Source organism: Trichomycterus rosablanca, chromosome 17 (genome assembly GCF_030014385.1).
Source record: "Trichomycterus rosablanca isolate fTriRos1 chromosome 17, fTriRos1.hap1, whole genome shotgun sequence".
NCBI lineage: Eukaryota > Metazoa > Chordata > Actinopteri > Siluriformes > Trichomycteridae > Trichomycterus > Trichomycterus rosablanca.
This window is the reverse complement of record NC_086004.1, coordinates 3,995,439-4,003,349: the sequence shown is the minus strand read 5'-3', so window position 1 is coordinate 4,003,349 and position 7,911 is coordinate 3,995,439. Positions and strand designations below refer to the sequence as shown.

Here is a 7,911-nt window from a genome sequence, read left to right as displayed (position 1 = left end):
GTGAAAGATGCTTGGCCAGGGTTGATGACTGATTATTGTTTTATTTCATATTCAGTCCTGGCATGTGGTGAGCTCCATCTGTAAGCACTAAAATGGCCTTCTTTCAGTGTCCTTAGTTAAACCTTAGGGGCTCAAGGCTGGAAGTCAAATGTAGGGAGGAGTGAAGTCATTTATATAACCGTAACAGTACAAAGCTTTCACACATCCAAGCTGCTTCTGCTTTACCTTTATTCTTCTGAATTTTCAAGCTACAAAGTGCGGCACAGTGTATACAGCATAATTGCTTAATACACAATGTCTGTTCATAGATCTCAGAACAAAAATTACACTTGAAAGCTTCTTTTACGATCAACCAGAACCATCCACACCTTCAGCTGAAGTTTCATTACCAGCTCACATTAATGTGAATGAGTTCTGTTGTGTCTGAGCTTTTCCCACTCTAGGTGACTTTATACGTTCATGTTTGGTGGTGATTATTTATAGATGGTGTTCTCACAGACGTAACAATGCAGTGTGTGTTTATGAAAGGGTTTAACAGTCTGACTGAGCTGGTGCTGACTCTGTACTGTTTGGTCAGTGTTCTGGACCACTCTGAACACACTGCAACCTTAAAGAGACACACCCAATCAGTTAAGCTGTAAATCTGTTTATCCATGCATCTCTCCAACCAGCTCTCTACCTTATTTTCTGTCAGTCTGTCCACTCATTTGTCTGTTCACATATCCATTCATTTATCTGTCTATTCAGACCAGCAGTTTATCTATCTATGTCGCTATACATCATTTATCTGACTATCTATTTAGCTGTCTTTATCTTACTATCCAGCCATCTTTTTATCTGTATGTACTGATTAACCACCTCACTGCCTGGCTATTCATCCCTCCCTCTGACATGCATACATACTGTATGTTCATCTCTTTTTTCTGTCCTTCCATCTATCAATCTATTGTTCCATCCATCCATCCATCCGTCCATCCATCCATGTATCGCCCTGCATGTTCTTTAGTCAGTTTGTACATATTCATACAATTCATCTATCATCTATCTGTTTGTTTGTTTTTCTGTCTGTCCGTCTGTGATAGGGAAGCAGTGTGTCTCAGACTCAGGACAGGACAGGAAGGTACAGTAACTGTATGTCCTGTGTCAGCAGTGTCCAGTCTCTGGAGATGTGTGTGCTCCCTGATCTCAGCAGAGATGGAGGACACCCGCCAGGTGTGTGTGTGTGTTTGTATTGATACGCGAGTCGGAGTGTATGCCCCTCTTTCAGGCTCTATCAAGTCTTCCTGTATCATTTGCTCTAAACAGTTTGTTTATTTTATGTTCAGTGGGTAAGGCTGCTACAGGGTCCTGACAGAGGACGACGGGACTGAACTCTCCTGACTCCATGCTGCTGTTCATGCTGCACAGATGAACTATGGCCTGACAAACATAAATCACGTCCACTTCATACCTATTGACAGGTACACATACTTACTCCTGTTTTTAGTTCCTGTTTTAAGTGAAAGTAAAGAAGGAATACAAAGGAACTGAATTAAGTGCTTGTAGGAAAAAACTGTTTTTTTAAAATATAAAATTTATTCCATGAAGAGGATTCTCCTGTTTTTCTTCTTTTAATCGTTATGGTGTTGTTTTACGAGGTGTGTCATATTATTTAACTTGTCCTCCTCCAGTGTAGCACACTATAAATATTTCCTCTGTGGCATGTGGTTAAGGAACAAAGCGGGACGGAGGCCAAGAGCTGAATCTCAGTCTGCAGAAACAGCGCCCCCTGTAGGTCCGAGATGGAACCTTCTCATTCAGAGGATTCTTCTCATGATGCACTGAACTGACTGTAGAATCATTTTATTTCAGAGCAAAACTTAATTTGTACTATTAAAGCATTTGCTAACAATGTTTTTATTTTTTAAAAGTTACTTTTGTTTCTATATCTATTGTAGATTATTTTATGCATTAAACTACAGATTTAGTGGAGCTATGTATTATTGTACTCTTAATAATTGTTTTACAAATTAGTTATCTTATAAATTTACTGAGCGTAGAGTTTTCTGAAATATTGTTCAAATATTCAAAAATTACTTTAAAAAATTAAAATTGAAATCTCTTATCCTGTTCTGTATGGCAGATTCTATTCAATTCTGTCAGATTGGATGGTTGAGCATCTGTATGCTGCCTTCTTCAGTCTCCCCAAATATGTTTACTGAAGTTCCCACAAATTCTTTTGGTCAAATAATGTATGGACAGGTCAGAAAAACAGTATACTGTTTATTTATATATATGACAATTTTTGTAGGATGGTCACATGCAGATGGATTAATTGAAACACTTTGATAAAGGCTTTGCCTCACTGAGTGTCATGTGACATTAGTCTTTAGGAAACAGTGCCATAAAAACCAAAGCATGCAGAGAACCAAAAGTAGTGTGGAAAAATCCAGATACGTTACATATCAGCTCGACATCTCTCTCTCTCTCTCTCTCTCTCTCTCTCTCTCTCTCTCTCTCTCTCTCACACACACATAATGTGTAAACACTTAATTTGCCATTGTGAGGTCAGTGCGTGCTGGCCACAGCATGCCAGGCATCAGCAGCTCTCCCTGAAAGGTACGCAGTGTGCCAACTAAACCAGGTGTGCCAGAACCCATGGGTGAATTCTAGCCAGGCGTATAAGGTGCCATGCCAGCATCAAATTTGAATATTAAAATGATGGATTTAGAGGAGAAGCAAGAAGGCATTTCTGTATGTATTTCTGATTCAAGCCTGTCACTTTATTGGTAATCCCTCTTAACGTTTTTCATTCTGACCAATATTTTATGAACTGCAAATTCATGGGTTTCTGTACCTGAGTAAAAAGACGGACTGTGCGTTTGCCAAGATCAGAGTGTGGGGGTGTTACTCCCGAGAGAAAACGGACCGGTAAAGATGGTGATTAAACATTTCATATACAACTGTAGTCATTTCTGAGGTTTAAGAGATGACTGGTGTGGTGTGTGCTTGTGGTTGTTGAATGGAAGGCAGTGTTGGACAGTATGATTCAGAATGGATAACACAGCAGTGATGTGTGTCTGTGTGTGTGTGTGTTTGCATAAATAACACAAGTGGTCCTTTGGGCTGTAAAAGCATGGGTATTCAGTTCTTCTGTACAGCTGTGGGTGTTCCCCTTCTGATTGATGGTACACTCTGCACCTGTGCTGGCACGTCTCATTAGCATTTTCTTTTTAATTTTTAGAAATCATGTTCGGTCATTTTAGATCGTAAACTAAAGTGAAAATCAGGCTGTTTTCTTGGTGTTTGGATCTGTTTCTCTAGATGCTGTCCTCTCAGAGACCCAAATTTTGATAAAAACAATTTATAGACTTTTTTGCAAGAGGTCTGGTTAATTGTGTGTTGGTTCTGAATGCTCCACTGCTATTGTTGACCCTTCAGTTCTCTGTTTTTGCCTAATACTGTTGTGTACCTATGTTTGCTCTGTGCTTTATGTGGTCTTCACAGTTCTGCTGATGAGTGACTTTATGGGCATTGGATTTTCAGCACTGCCAACCATCTGGGTGACTTGACGATTGGAAAAGTTTTGTTTTTTGTTTATGATTGTTATTAATCTTGGTATCTATGTTACTGATTTATCTTGCTGTGGTAAATTGGTAAAAAAGAGAAAATTTATCAAAGTTGTTCTGGATGAGTTGGAACATTTCAGAGACTGGTATGTAATCAGAACCATCTAATACTCTGATCAGGATGAAGCCGTTCCTGAGCTACGTAAATAAAATGAATAAAGCCAGTGGATCTAAAAAAAAACAGCATCATACTAGACTGATCCATGTGATTTAAGAGAATAAGAGAGGTGCATGATGGGTGAGCAAGAGAGAGGTGCATGATGGGAGACAGCGCCAGCAGAGGGGTGCATGAAGGGCCAGCACTCTCATACCTCAGAAAAACCTTCAACGCAGGAAGTGATTTATCATAACATAGTGGGACGATATTGGCTCCATACTGAACCAATTAAGACCTAGGCCTGTTTCATCATACTTCATAACCTGGACCGAGGGGCTCCGGAGCGTGCTACAGTGCCGTAATTGAATTTTGATTAAACACACATGCCGCGTGACCCTGCACTGCTACGGCAAGTGCTTGGATCTTGGACCTGCATCCCACTGATTTTTTCCTAGCCAAGAGCTTGCCAAAACACAGGATGTGCCTTTAGATGCGGGGAGTCAAGAAAAAAAGAAGTTTGGGAGAAGTACGGAGGTAGGAGAGGATGAAAATTGATGTAAAATCAGAGACAGCTGGAGAACAAAGATCTCTCTGTGCTCCTCAAGGCCTGTCTGGGCGTTTCCTCTGTGGACCGTTCGCCAGGTTCTGCGGAATATCTCTGCAGCCCAAGCGCAGTTCTGGAGGTGACGACTGACTCCCATTTTTGCTGAGTCATAGGTTGTTTGAGGAGGAGCATCGCATACGGTGCGCCCCCCCCCCCCCCCCCCCCCCAAAAAAAAAACACACACACAAACACACACACAAGACCACAGGCAAGCAGATAAGCTTACATAGCCATCTCTCAGACTGAAGGTCACATACACTCAGTAAACACAGAGATTGATGTTCTGCTTGGTGAAGGAGTGTAAGCGGTGTATCACTTCACAGTACACATTCTTCTGACATGAAAACCAGAATATTTTGGCATACGTATGCATGTTAAAACTACAAAGGATTTTATTTTGCTTGTGATTTGACCCACAATATATTCATATTTACAGACAGTAAATTCTACTTCTCTCTGGAACTGTACTGGAGTGACAGAACACTATTCATTCAAAGAATAGTGCCTCATTGGTATTTTAAATTATAATTGTTTTGAAGAGTGCTGTGCTGTCCAACGTCTAGCCGAAATCTCCCATCAGTGTTTCATTCAGCTGAGATCTGGTGAATGGTGAATGTGAAGGTCATAGCATATGAATTACATCATTTTTATATTCATCCATTGATTAAGTAACCATTGTGCTCTCTGTGAATGGTTGCATTATCATCCTGGAAGAGAACATTCAAGGACTTGTGAGTGGCAACAAAAACTCATGATGCCAGGAGCAATTACAACAAACTGGCTGGTAAACAAGCACAGGTTGTTAGAACTGTAAAGCAACAAAAGGCTGCACGGCTCCAGAGACCCAGGTTTGACTCCTTAATATCAATGTAGAGTTTGGCCTGTGTCTGCATGTGTTTCCTTCAAGTACTCCAGTTTAAAACATGCCAGTATGACTCACTACTAAGTAGTACCAGAACACACAGGGTGCACATGTAAAGTCTTGGTTCACTGAATTCCTGCTATTTTAAATTTTTATTCTCAGAGAGTTTTCTTTCCTTGGTGTCAAATAGGAGCGTTCTGATTACTGTGTGGTGTTAGTGATATTTTTTATTTGGATGTGTGGTCTACTTTTGCCTCTAAAACATGCCAGTAAGGTAGATTGACTACTCTTTATTGCCTGTATGTCTGAATAAGTGAGCATATGGCATCCTGAGCTGAGTGTGGTCCTGTTTTGCATCCCAGGAGTTTCCAGGATGGCGTTCAGATCTTCCATAAGTCTAATTATGATTAAACACATTATTCTGATATGTTTATACACAAGGGCAGCAATTATTTTAATAATTATACATGCGTTTATGGACTTAGACCCCCCTGTGGTCCTGAACACCCCCTGGTCACCCTATTGATATAGTTCTAAAAAAAATCACTGTCTTGGTGGGCCAGGATGGATGGTCAGATCCCAAAAATTTGCAAAAATATCTCCTGACTGCTTTTCGTCCATAAGTTACAGAGACAGAGTGAGTGAGTGCGACCATAAAGCATTGTGGCTGGATGAGGAATGGACTTCTCATGTGGAGGGAGGGAGTCCAGCAGTCTGTCTCTCTCTGGGGAAAGAACACTATAAATCTCCTGCTTCTTATCCTGCTGTATTGATACTCTCTTCTACTGCAGGAACAGCAAAGACGTGGGAGAGGAGAACAAACACTGTGCATATACACAGACAGGATCGGCAGGGTGGTAAGGGTAACATGGCTGCTGCTTTTAGTGTTTTATTCCCTACATAGTTTAGATTCAAAGCTGTTTTACTAAAAAAGCAAAGATACCAGAATGCCATTTTTAAATGGTAAACCGGAGATCGTTTGTGTGTGTCCTGTGATGGGCTGGCGACCTGTCCGGGGTGTTTCCTGCCTCTCAACCAATGAATTGGACCCACCACAAACATGACCAAAATAAAGCAATGGTAAAACAGACATTGAATAGATGAATGAGTGCAAATATCGACTTTAAAAAGACCCCCCTCACACATCTTTTAACTTTGCACTTATACAAATGAATTATTAACATAGATTATAGATTATATTGTTAAAATTATTTAGAAACTAAATTTAAAGATAAATTTTTTTGTCATTACATTAGAAATGTAAAAATGAGTTAAATAAAATAAATCAAGTTCAAGATAATAATGCTAAAAATGAAAAAGCACAAACTGAACCTGGTTTCATTATGAAAGCTGTTAAAAATGGTTTAAAAGATTGAATGCAACTAGTAACAATTATGGAAATGTCCTCACTTGAACAGAAAAATCTACAAAGCCGAAGCAAACGTTAAGTTAAACATTCCTTCCACCACGGCTGCAGACCCCTACCCTGGTCAAGGAGGGCCATACCTATCTCACGCCCCGTGTGCAGTTGCCAACCACTTCTTTTCACCTGCATGAGGCAGGTTTACACAGGGATCAGTGTTGCTTACAGTGTCACACACTGCTCTCCAATATTCAGCCAGCGGAGGCCGTAATTGTTGCAGTGATTCTTCCCATCCTGCCTGTAGCCTTTGCTGTAGCCTTTAGAGTCACATGGTCTCAACTAAAGTCTCCTATATTTGAATTTGGACCAATAAGTTAATGTGGGCTTCACAAACATGACTAGGCTGGTTAGGTGGAATAGTAGAAAGACCTGGCAGCATTTCCAATCTGCATAACAACCATATACATTTAAGTATATGACATCCCCTTTCAGACATAGCCAATCATGTCTGTATACAGACATCCAACCAGGCGACAGCATAGCTTGGGCTTCGAACTCTTTGAATCCCAGCAATAGTGAACTTCACCTGAGCACCACATACAATATACAGATGAGTGAAAAAAATATGTATTTTTCAGGATGGCCATGTCCAAAACCAACGGGCATTAGGGATATGATGTAGCCTTTAGACTCACATGATCTTAACTCAGTCTTCTATGTGAATTTAAACCAGTAAGTTAATGTGGTCTTTCCAAACATAACTAGGCTGGTTAGGCGGAATAGTAGAAGGACCTGGAGGCATTTCCAATTTCCATAATATCCATATAGGTTAAAGTGTAGCTAAGCTTTTGAGTGGTAAAACATTTATACAGTTTAATATTCAACATAGATTTAGAGAAAAAAAATAATGGTTTAAAGTGACATGCTTAGGAGAACATTGAAGATTTTGGGGTTCCCAAGATAAAATGGACAAGATTTATATAGATGAAGGGCTTGTCTCATCAGACATTGTGCAGCGTAAGTGTCCCATGCCAGCCCTGGTAACTTATCATAGACTCTGGGGAGGGGAGTAAATCTATTTCCACATCCCAGAGCTGAGCTGTGCGTGCTGTGGCAAGGACACTGCAGTTTGTAAAAGATGCTCACACACACACACACACACACACACACACACTGGCTGCAGTCTGACAGGCCGATGCAGCAATCACTTGAGTGTGATGAAGTGGCTGACTCTATTGGAGGTTGTATTAATGACGGCGAGAGTGAACTGGTGGACACAGACCAGCAGACGCACTCCCGTGAAATTAAAGGAGCGCTTCACATTGTCCTGACACAGATCGTCTAAAGATTACAGATGGGGAAAATTAACACCTTTTA

At 40.6% G+C, this 7,911-nt stretch overlaps 1 long non-coding RNA gene across 1 annotated transcript; it reads left to right on the top strand.

Annotated features, from left to right (window-relative positions):
* The first annotated feature begins 1,095 nt into the window (after window positions 1-1,095).
* On the top strand, window positions 1,096-1,775 carry LOC134331175 (uncharacterized). Its single transcript, XR_010015111.1, has 3 exons — window positions 1,096-1,212; window positions 1,326-1,460; window positions 1,713-1,775. It is a non-coding gene; the product is annotated as an uncharacterized LOC134331175 (long non-coding RNA).
* Window positions 1,776-7,911: the final 6,136 nt, after the last annotated feature.